Source organism: Protopterus annectens, chromosome 3.part0, assembly GCF_019279795.1.
Source record: "Protopterus annectens isolate FY-2018-M chromosome 3.part0, PAN1.0, whole genome shotgun sequence".
NCBI classification, from domain to species: domain Eukaryota; kingdom Metazoa; phylum Chordata; order Ceratodontiformes; family Protopteridae; genus Protopterus; species Protopterus annectens.
Window position 1 is genome coordinate 656,436,876 of NC_056731.1, and position 12,027 is coordinate 656,448,902.

At 35.2% G+C, this 12,027-nt stretch overlaps 1 protein-coding gene across 16 annotated transcripts in view; it reads right to left on the reverse strand.

Moving 5' to 3' along the window:
• LOC122796513 (poly(rC)-binding protein 3-like) overlaps window positions 1-12,027 on the reverse strand; it is an 819,027-nt gene that overhangs the window by 344,579 nt on the left and 462,421 nt on the right. The window lies entirely within an intron of this gene.

The window sequence follows — 12,027 nt, forward strand, 5'->3', positions numbered from 1 at the left end:
GTGTGTGTGTGTGTATATTTCATATATATCTATATGGTTTGCCATCCAACAAATGTCTTAAAACAGTCACGCAACCTTGGAAGTTCAAAAGGCACTTTTCTAAGGTGTTGTAACATCGATTTTTAAAATGACGAATCCACAACAGTGAATGCTAGTGTGCATTCTCTCTAGTGGATTCATAATTCTGAATGGAAATTGCAGTATAGTGGGGATCGGGAAATTTACCCTTTCCCTCACTGTACTGTGATCTCGGAGTTAATATATAGAAATAGCAGGGGGGGTGGGGGGTGCAGCCCACATGAGGGGGGTGCATGGGGTCTTGATCAACTGCAAAACATTTGTAGCACAAAATCAGAAGTGTAAGTATTTTTGATAAAGTTGACATTCCTGAGTTGTCATCTTTCCTCAATACCCACTTTTGGTTATGTGACCATTCGGTAATTGAATTTTACAGCATTCTGGGTTGTGTACGTGAACATTCGCACAAATGAATTGCGAGATTTTGATAGTAAACGTATCTGGTGTGTATATATATATATATATATATATATATATATATATATATATATATATATATACATATATATATATATATATATATATACATATTGCATTTGTTAATCGAGTGAGTCCAATTGAGTTTGCAAACAAACACATTTTCAGTGGAGACCTGAGGGGAAAAGCCCCAGCAAACAAAAGTAAAGATAACGTCACAATATACAAATATTAAATAATCACAATGCAAAATAATTGTAAAAAAGAAAAGGTTATTAACTACTTGCATTGAACTGATAGTAAGCAATCCATTTTAAGTGGAGACCCAAGGGGAAAGAGCCTCAGCAAACATAAGCAAAGGTAAACATACAGTACAAATAGCAATGCAAATACGAAATTAATTAAAAAGAGAAAAACAAAAGAAAAAAATATGAGCATTAAGGGTCGCACTGATAGCAGTGGTTTAAATTTACTACATATAAGAGTAAAAACAAAAGGATAATCGTTGTTCAAAAGAAGGAAAATGTACAGACACTGACAGGAAGTGGGGGTGGAGATAAATAGTGTGGAGAACGGGAGGGGGCAGAGAAAGGAAGGGGCTATATTAGGGCTATAGTAGCAGAGCTGAGGGTTTAGGAGGTTAGTTTAAGCAGAAGTTACTAACAGAGAAAGAAAGTTAGGAGATGCAACAGGTTATACAATAGGACAGACTAAGACTACATGTGGTCAAGGCAACGGCATAATTTCAAGTTTAGTAGGTGGGATTTAAGCTCCTTTTTAAAACAGGGAAAGGAAAGGTTGGATCTAATATGAAGAGGGAGTCATTCCAATTTAGTGAGGCAGAGTGTTTGTAAAGTAGTTTGCCAATATTCCTTTTGGGTTTATAGACTGAGAGAATATGCTGATCAGCACTCCGGAGAAGCTGGGGGGGGGGTGTGGAGAGTAACATAGGAGGCGAGAGCAGGGCAGGCAGAGGGATTGTTGAGTATGGAAAAGGTAGTGTGGAGTTGCAATTGTAGGAGAAAGTGTGGAAATTCCAGCCACTGAAGTTTGTTTAGTGAGAGGCAGTGATGTGACGAGAGTGGATGATTTAGATAAATCTGACAATTTTGTTGTGTGTTTGTTCCAGTTTCTGCATTGAGGTAGTTTAGATATTGGTAAGGATGGGGGCAGTGTATAGAAGATTAGGTAAGAGAAATGTCTGTGGAAGAGTGCATTTAGTGGCAGTAGTGAGGAATTTTTTGCTCCTATAAAGTAGTCCAAGTTTTTGGTGGGTTTTTTTGATAGCCTGTTGTATGTGCAAGTCAAAATTTAGATGGTCATCAATTATTACCCCAAGGAGTTTGGTGTGTGAGGTAGGAGAGATAGTGGTGCCATCTAGGGAGGAAAGAGAAAAGTTGGATTTAAGGTGAGGGAGTGTCTGAGGTAGGAAGAGAAAGAGGTGAGTTCTTTTTGGGTTAAGGATTAGTTGATTATTTTTGAGCCATTTTTCAACAGAGATAAAGGAATTCTGTGTTAGTGTGTGTAGTTCAGAGATAGTATTGGATATAGAAAAGAGAGGAGGGTCATCTGCGTATTGTATTACAGATGAGAGACTGTAGGATGAATGTAGGTTGTTTGTAGAAATGTTGAAAAGGAGCAGTCCAAGTATGGAGCCTTGAGATATTCCTGTTTGAACAGCAAGGAAGGTTGAGAAAGCCTGCTGCCATCTAACAGCTTGTTTTCTAACAGTAAGGTAGGGTTGGACCAGCCAAGAGTAGAAGGAGAGAGGTTTAGGTCTGAGAGTTTGTTAAGAAGGATGGGATGGGACACAGTGTCAAAGGCTTTAGAGAGATCAAGGAATAGACAGGAGATGAGGAGGTTGTTGTCCCTAGCTTCTGCAACCTTTTGAGTAAAGGAGAGTAAGGCAGTCAAGGTACTGTGTTCAGGGCGGAAACCATGTTGTGAGGGGATAAGGAGCTTTTCGTGAATGCGATAGGACAGCAGACAGTAGACATGTGTATAATTTATATATATATATATATATATATATATATATATATATATTCACACACACACACACATACATATAATATATATATATATATATATATATATATATATATATATATGTGTGTGTGTGTGTGTGTGTGTGTGTGTGTGTGTGTATACATATATATATATATATATATATATATATATATATATATATATATATATGTGTGTGTGTGTGTGTGTGTGTGTGTGTGTGTGTGTATATATATATATATATATATATATATATATATACATATATATACATACATATATACATATAATATAAACTACCTCAAAAGTGGACCTTAACTAGAAAAGCAAAACCAACAGAACTTCTTTTGCTGACCTTGGAAGGAATACTGAAAAAAACCATCGAACAGCAAATTCAAACCAACCAAACAGAAACTGGAAAAGCTGCAACAATTTTATTTCGGTACCTCGGCTGAATGCCTTCAAAGGAATAAACACAGAAACACTTGCTGCATCTTATATACTATGCATCACACCAATCAATTAATTAATTAATCAATTACAAGAAGTTAATAGACCCAGAAAGATAAAGAGACATTACATATATAAATAAATACATATATAAATATATAAATATAAATACATGTAAATACATACAGGAAAAGTTGCCTAGAGGAATATCAAGAAAAAAATCATACTATAAATATTAGTATTGCAAAAATAACTTAATCAGATGGTAAGATTCACTTCTAAATTCATACCCCTTGGTTTCAAAGTGCCAAATTTCAAAATGAATCTGCTTTCCAGATTCAACAGATTTTGTAAATAATTCCCAGCATTACATGATTCAGATCTAAAAATGTAACTGTTTTGCAAAGTCACCTAATTTAAAACTTTAAAAATTTAGTGAATTGGTTTAGAAATTCAACTTAGTTCTACAAATTCTTTGTGTTCTCCCTTCCATAGAAACACTTTCGGAAATCATCTATGTATCCACGGTACATATGGGACCTTACTGAATAGGGGATGTGTTCCTTTAAAATTTAATCTCCCAATTAAGCCATGACAATGTTTCTGATATTAGGAGGGCCACCCTTAAACCCATGGCTACCTCTAGTTCTTTAGTTTATATATGTGGTCAGTACCAATTTGAAAGTATTTTCAAAAATTAACTCCATTAAAATACATAATGAGTTTATGCCTTGGCATTTTGAAAAGGCAGTATATTTATTCAAATACTCCCTCACTTAAACTCAATGCCCTCTTCCCATGATCAATGCTGGTGTACAAGTTTTTCCACAAGATCTAAAACTACCAAAAACAGGTTTTCATCACAAAATTTTTACTTCCCTTAAGCCTGTTTCCAAAGATTCTGAATCCTTAATGAAAAAATTCGACTTTTTGTGCAACTATAGAGGTTTGTGAATGTTGTCCAACCAGATCAAAATGTTTTTCTGTTTTGGACTGTTTAGCTGAAATAATTGGTCTGAAAGGTGGTTTAGTCTCATTGTTCTGTATTTTGGGAATACCAAAAAATACTGCTAGTTTGGGATGTTCTTTATACATAAATTCATAATCTATTCTACTTAATTCACCCTGAGAAAGCATGTCCAACAAAATTGAATCTAAAGCTTTACATTTTTTGTTGACTGTCTCATAATTAACTTTTCTGTATGTTTTTTTGTCTTGTAACATTTCATCTATCGAAATTTTGTAATCGTTGTTATTCATGATTACCACTTTTCCCCCTTTGTCAGCCTTCATTATTCTTATATTATTATTTGTGACTAAGGTTTTTAAAGCTGCCATTTCTTCAGTAGTTAGATTGGTTGTTTCGTTCGAAACAGTTATGTTTCTAAAATCCTCTTCACACAACCTTTGAAATACTTGTAAACTGTTAATTAGAGGTGGGTTATAAGTGCTAGGGTTGCTAATAGTAATTTTGTCATGTGATTTGGAACACCCTATGTCTTCCATAATATAGTTTAGATTTAATTTTCTCAAAAACAATCTAAAATCAATAAGCAATTTCCCCAGATTCATTTGATTTGCTGGAATGAAAGTAAAACCCTTCCTCAAAACAGTTATAATTGATGGACTTAAATTTAAATCAGACAGGTTTACTATACCAACTTCAAAAGAGTCCACATTAAATTCATGAGATAAAGGTTACCATCTCCGTTTGTTCCTTCCTCTGCCCTTCCCCCGAAATTGGGTAGAATTGTACCATTTCATAGTCTTTTTGTTTTTCTCTTGTACCCTCTGAAAAGGGATATTGTTCACTTCAGAAGGTGTAGCCACTTTTTCTGCATAGTTCATATTCATATTATTGATACTTGTACTTCCATTACTGGTAGTTGGTAATTCTACCCAATTTCGGGGGAAGGGCAGAGAAAGGAACAAATGGAGATGGTAACAGCATCTCATGAATTTAATGTGGACTCTTTTGAAGTTGGTATAGTAAACCTGTCTGATTTAAATTTAAGTCCATCAATTATAACTGTTTTGAGGAAGGGTTTTACTTTCATTCCAGCAAATCAAATGAATCTGGGGAAATTGCTTATTGATTTTAGATTGTTTTTGAGAAAATTAAATCTAAACTATATTATGGAAGACATAGGGTGTTCCAAATCACATGACAAAATTACTATTAGCAACCCTAGCTTACACCTCTAATTAACAGTTTACAAGTATTTCAAAGGTTGTGTGAAGAGGATTTTAGAAACATAACTGTTTCGAACGAAACAACCAATCTAACTATTGAAGAAATGGCAGCTTTAAAAACCGTAGTCACAGATAATAATATAAGAATAATGAAGGCTGACAAAGGGGGAAAAGTGGTAATTATGAATAATAAGGATTACAAAATTTCGATAGAGGAAATGTTGCAAGACAAAAAAAATACAGAAAAGTTAATTATGAGACAGTCAACAAAAAATTTAAAGCTTTAGATTCAATTTTGTTGGACATGTTTTCTCAGGGTGAACTAAGTAGAATAGATTATGAATTTATGTATAAAGAACATCCCAAACTAGCAGTATTTTTTGGTATTCCCAAAATACAGAACAATGAGACTAAACCACCTTTCAGACCAATTATTTCAGCTAAACAGTCCAAAACAGAAAACATTTCGATCTGGTTGGACAACATTCTAAACCCTATAGTACAAAAGTCAGAATTTTTCATTAAAGATTCATGGAATCTTTTGGAAACATTAAGGTGGCGGTAAAATGTGTGATGAAACCTGTTTTGGTAGTTTAGATGTGAAAAACTTGCAGCATTGATCAGGAAGAGGGCATTGAGTTTATGAGGAGTATTTGAATAAATATACTGCCTTTTCAAATGCCAAAATAAACTCATTATGTATTTTAATGGAGTTAATTTTGGAAAATAATTTCTTCAAATTTAATGACCACATATATAAACAAGAACTAGGAGTAGCCATGGGTTTAAGGGTGGCCCCCTCCTTCGCAAACATTGTCATGGCTAATTGGGAGATTAAATTTTTAAAGACACATCCCCTATTCAGTAAGGTCCTTATGTACCGTAGATACATAGATGATTTGTTGTTTCTATGGAAGGGAGAACACAAAGAATTTGTAGAACTGGTTGAATTTCTAAACCAGACCACTAACTTTTTAAAGTTTAAATTAGGTGACTTTGGTAAAACAGTTACATTTTTAGATCTGACACTTAACATTGATGACGAGGTAAAGACCTTTCATAGCAAAATATATAGAAAACCATATTTTGCCAACAGTTACTTACATAAAGACAGTTTACATCCGGTGCATATGAAGAGAGAGGTCATTAAAGGTCAGATCATCAGGTTAAGTAGACTCACGTCTAATGAAAGAGTTTTCCAGAATGAATTATTACTTTTGAGGTCACTTTTCATGAATAGGGGATACACTAGAGAGTTCATAGTCAAGATAGAAAGTGAAGTGGTACCACTCAGAAAAGGAGTGGCCAAACCAATATTGCACTCAGAGGATTTGTCAGTGGGAGCATCCCTAATATGTATTGAGAATATCCATCACGAAGGGCAGGCTAAAGAATTTTTAGCAGCATTTCCACTGCCCATCGTAAATGAAATGTGGAGTATTAAATCTATTATTGAAAATAACTGGAAAGTCATTATGGGAAACAGAGATTTGGTGTCTGTTATAGGACACAAACCTAAATTCACTTATAAGAAAGTTATAAATTTAAAAAGCATATTGGAATCAGGCAGAGACAAATACAATAGTTTAGATAGAAGTTGTACTAACAAGAAGGGCACCTTTAGTTGCACCAATTGTAAGCAGTGTAGGTACATGAGTAATTCTTCTTTCGTGACAGGCGGCTGTAGAGCATTTGAAAACCACAGAACTACTGGTGAATTTTGGATAGCAGCCGCCTAAATACTTACATCAACGTGGCATGTGAAAAATTGCATGGGAAATGAGGATAAAGAATTTGCAAAGTACGCCCAGAGTTTACTTAGCCACCTATGCAAAATGATACATAGGAAAAACGAAAGAACTCCAAGCCTATATAACAACATATCATACTACAAAAAAAAAAAAGAAAGGCAAAAAATAATGCTTTCAGGAAAACTAAAGAATTTTTAAGCCAAGAGAGATACGAACATACTCTGGGCCATAAAAAGAAAGACAAAAATAATGCTTTTAGCACAGTAACGCTTTAGCAAGGCACGCTACTATATGTAAAGATTCACGCGTCAAAAGTTTGAATTTTTACCTTAGATACAGTGAAGAAAGGATTATTAAATAGGAGACCTTAATAACATTTGGGAATGAAAGGAACTTGGTGAAATCTTAGTATAAACTGCGTTTAGGCTGACACAATATGTGGACTAAATGAAGTAATAAACTTAAAATGTTTTTTAATATATAGATAAAAAACTTTTAGATAGCTTTTTTATAAAGTTGTTTGGCTAGTAGTAATGAATGATACTATTTATGTTACATAGTAATGAATGACACGTTCATAAGAATGTTTCTAGTAAGTTTTTACCTATTTGTAATTTTGTAAATATTGTGGAGTTCAAAGTATGACACACACATTGTTAATCCAAGTATTTAAAAAATTTTTCTTAATTAATGACATCATTTCCTGTAACACAGTATTTAAACAATGGATTTTAGATGTATTTTATTTCTGAGGAAGTTCACGAAAATAAATGTGGATGAAAGCGCTAAAAGAAGAATTTGGGAGTGTATCTTTTCGTAGCTGTTCATGGTCTTTTGCCTGGTCTTAGTTTAAGCAGAAGTTACTAACAGAGAAAGAAAGTTAGGAGATGCAACAGGTTATACAATAGGACAGACTAAGACTACATGTGGTCAAGGCAACGGCATAATTTCAAGTTTACTAGGTGGGATTTAAGCTCCTTTTTAAAACAGGGAAAGGAAAGGTTGGATCTAATATGAAGAGGGCGTCATTCCAATTTAGTGAGGCAGAGTGTTTGTAAAGTAGTTTGCCAATATTCCTTTTGGGTTTATAAACTGAGAGAACAGCACTCCGGAGAAGCCGGGAGGGGGGGGGGTATAGAGAGTAACATAGGAGGCGAGAGCAGGGCAGGCAGAGAGATTGCTGAGTATGGAAAAGGTAGTGTGGAGTTGCAATTGTAGGAGAAAGTGTGGAAATTCCAGCCACTGAAGTTTGTTTAGTGAGAGGCAGTGATGTGACGAGAGTGGATGATTTAGATAAATCTGACAATTTTGTTGTGTGTTTGTTCCAGTTTCTGCATTGAGGTAGTTTAGATATTGGTAAGGATTTGGGCAGTGTATAGAAGATTAGGTAAGAGAAATGTCTGTGGAAGAGTGCATTTCGTGGCAGTAGTGAGGAATTTTTTGCTCCTATAAAGTAGTCCAAGTTTTTGGTGGGTTTTTTTGATAGCCTGTTGTATGTGCAAGTCAAAATTTAGACGGTCATCAATTATTACCCCAAGGAGTTTGGTGTGTGAGGTAGGAGAGATAGTGGTGCCATCTAGGGAGGAAAGAGAAAAGTTGGATTTAAGGTGAGGGAGTGTCTGAGGTAGGAAGAGAAAGAGGTGAGTTTTCTTTGGGTTAATGATTAGTTGATTATTTTTGAGCCATTTTTCAACAGAGATAAAGGAATTCTGTGTTAGTGTGTAGTTCAGAGATAGTATTGAGATAGAGGAGGGTCATCTGCGTATTGTATTACAGATGAGAGACTGTAGGATGAATGTAGGTTGTTGGTAGAAATGTTGAAAAGGAGTGGTCCAAGTATGGAGCCTTGGGATATTCCTGTTTGAACAGCAAGGAAGGCTGAGAAAGCCTGCTGCCATCTAACAGCTTGTTTTCTAACAGTAAGGTAGGGTTGGACCAGCCAAGAGTAGAAGGAGAGAGGTTTAGGTCTGAGAGTTTGTTAAGAAGGATGGGATGGGACACAGTGTCAAAGGCTTTAGAAAGATCAAGGAATAGACAGGAGATGAGGAGGTTGTTGTCCCTAGCTTCTGCAACCTTTTGAGTAAAGGAGAGTAAGGCAGTCGAGGTACTGTGTTCAGGGCAGAAACCATGTTGCGAGGGGATAAGGAGCTTTTCGTGAATGAGATAGGACAGCAGACAGTAGACATGTGTATAATTTATATATATATATATATATATATATATATATATATATTCACACACACACAACACACACACATACATATAATATATATATATGTGTGTGTGTGTGTGTGTGTGTGTAATAGTGTGTGTGTGTGTGTGTGTGTGTGTGTGTGTGTGTATATATATATATCTATATATATATATATATATATATATATATATATATATATATATATATATATATATATATATATATATACATACATATATAGTACATACATATATACATATAATATAAACTACCTCAAAGGGTGGACCTTAACTAGAAACAGTTTAAACCCAAACAGAACTTCTTTTGAGAGACTTTGGAAGGAATACTCCAAATTCAGAGATATGCCATATACATTTTATTAAATAGGATTATAAATTTTGAGAGCACTTTCATTCATAAGGTATTTACATTCTAATTTTTTCAGAAAATGGGTTACCTGTAAACATTGTTAGCTTATAAACTGTAGGTAAATTTGAGTGCAGACGTCACTTCCTATCGGCTCCATTTAAAGGCAGCACTTTTGATGTTTAAGTTTCCATTGAGCCCAGGGATTGCATCTGCCCTGGTAAAATCTGCCACTTAAGTTCTTTAACCTTGGAATAGTGGATGCTAACATTGTTGAATAAGCTAGTGGTGCCCTCTATGAGACCGTCATTGTAACCGTGAAATTCTCAGGGCAGCTTTGGCTATGTCTATGCCAGAGCGTTGTTAGATTCTCGGTGCCTTATCGCTATGCTTTCTCCGAGCTTCTGGTAGTATTTCCTCGATATAGTATGCTTCACATTTTGTGCATACACTGTGGTAGACTACATTTTGGATTCGCAGTTGAAGTGAGATGTTTAAGTTTGGTAGTGTAATTTCCTTTGAGGTGCAGGCTATTGGTGGCTGTTATTAAACATAGCAAGGCACCGCTTGCAAATTCACAGTGGTGCATGCCTTTGGGAGCAATTGATAGTGCTTCTTTTTCTGTAAAAGTTTGTCTCAAAGGTGTCTTTAAGAGACTTGTTGTTGGGTGAAACAGGGGCTGTTTCTGAAGCTGATGGTATTACTTAGTTCTGGCTTTCCCTGCATTATGCACCAGTTTTTATGGATTATTTTCCTGACATTGGTTGCATCGAGGGAGATGAGCAGGGAAATTGGGGGGGTGGTGGATGTCTGCTGCTGTTTTGTCTGATTTCGGGTTGAAACCATGTTTGAGAATGAACGGGTGTTGGGAGTGGTGGTAGGTTATCACTTTGTTGTAATTAGCATCTATGACGTGGGCTGGGTAGTGCCTTTCAAGAGGCAACTCTTTAAGGTGGAGGCATTCTATTAGAATGGTATTGTCATCACTGACAATTCTACTGAGTCTGATGCCTTTTTCTTTCACTATGTTTTGCATCATGAAGCAGGGGTGCTGGCTGTCAATAATCTAAGTAGTAGTTTCACCGTATGTTTCATTTCTGAAAATGTATATTGGAATGGAAAGCCAGTGGGTCACCGAACCAATGCAATGCTGATATCCAAATTGAATGTTTGAGCCTTTGTCAGATAACTTGAACTCCAGGAATTGTATGTTGTTTCTCTACCCGTTGAGGAATGAGTTCATTTCAGTGTGAGTCCCCTGCTGGGGATGAAAAGGAAATGTCATTTATATAGCCATTTATTTAGATAAACTTGTTAAAATCCTTTAACTTCAGTGAAGGATTCATTTTCCCAGGTGCTGAGTACTAGGTAGCATAAGCTGGGGTCATTTCTTGGCCCCCATTGCCACACCTTTCTTTTGAATTTAGTAGATTTTTTTCATTAAATTCAAAAAATTATTCTCAGGCACAGTGTGTATTAGTATACTGGATGGCGGCCAATTCTTTTCCTGCCTAATTTGGTATGTTTTCTTAGGTATTTTCAGACCAGTTCAGTGCCCTCTCTGTGCGTGATGCTAGTACAGAGGTTAACTATAGATATATACACACATATATATATATATATATATATATATATATATATATACACACACACACACACACACACACACACACACACACACATATATATATATATATATATATATATATATATATATATACACACACACATACACACACACAAATGCATATTTTTTATATAAAACATACATAATGCATACATGTGGCATTTATACATGCTTAAAGCCTATTCCAAAGGCAACATATGCTTCCTTAAGTTCTGTATGTTTACTTGGAACCAGGAATAGGTAAGGAAAACCTACATTTCTAACCAAAATAGTGGTTGATTGGGAAAACAGCTGCTTTAAATTGTTTGTTGACTTGTTAATTGGTAGGTATTGAGTACCGAGTCTCATATAACTGTGTTAAAAGAGGTGACCAACGTTTCATTCAAGGGTCTTTCAAAGTGCCAAATTTCAAAATGAATCTGCTTTCCAGATTCAACAGATTTTGTAAATAATTCCCAGCATTACATGATTCAGGTTTGGCTAAGGCACAAAAAATAAGGAATCCATCATTCCATTGTGGACTGTATTAAAATGTTCAGAGATCGGGCTATCCATCCTGACATTACGGGCATCACCCATGTGTTCCAAAATGCGTATTTTTAATTGGCGTTTGATTTGACCTATGCAATATTTAGGTGGAACACAATCACAGCCAATAATGTACACTACCCCACATGATTTGCAATTAAAATTGTTGTAGGCAGTATATTTTACCCCATTAATAATACTACCTGATAAATTTCTAACTTTTTGGCAAATTTTACATTTGCCACACCTAAACATACCATGTGGCAAAGTGACACTACCAGAACTAGCAAAATCACAGGAGTTAAATTTTGATTTCAAAATTTCCTTAAGATTAGCATATCTTCCATAGGAAAAAGAAACACGATTCGGAAATAAATTACCTATCTCCTCATTTTTATAGACAATTGGCCATAAAA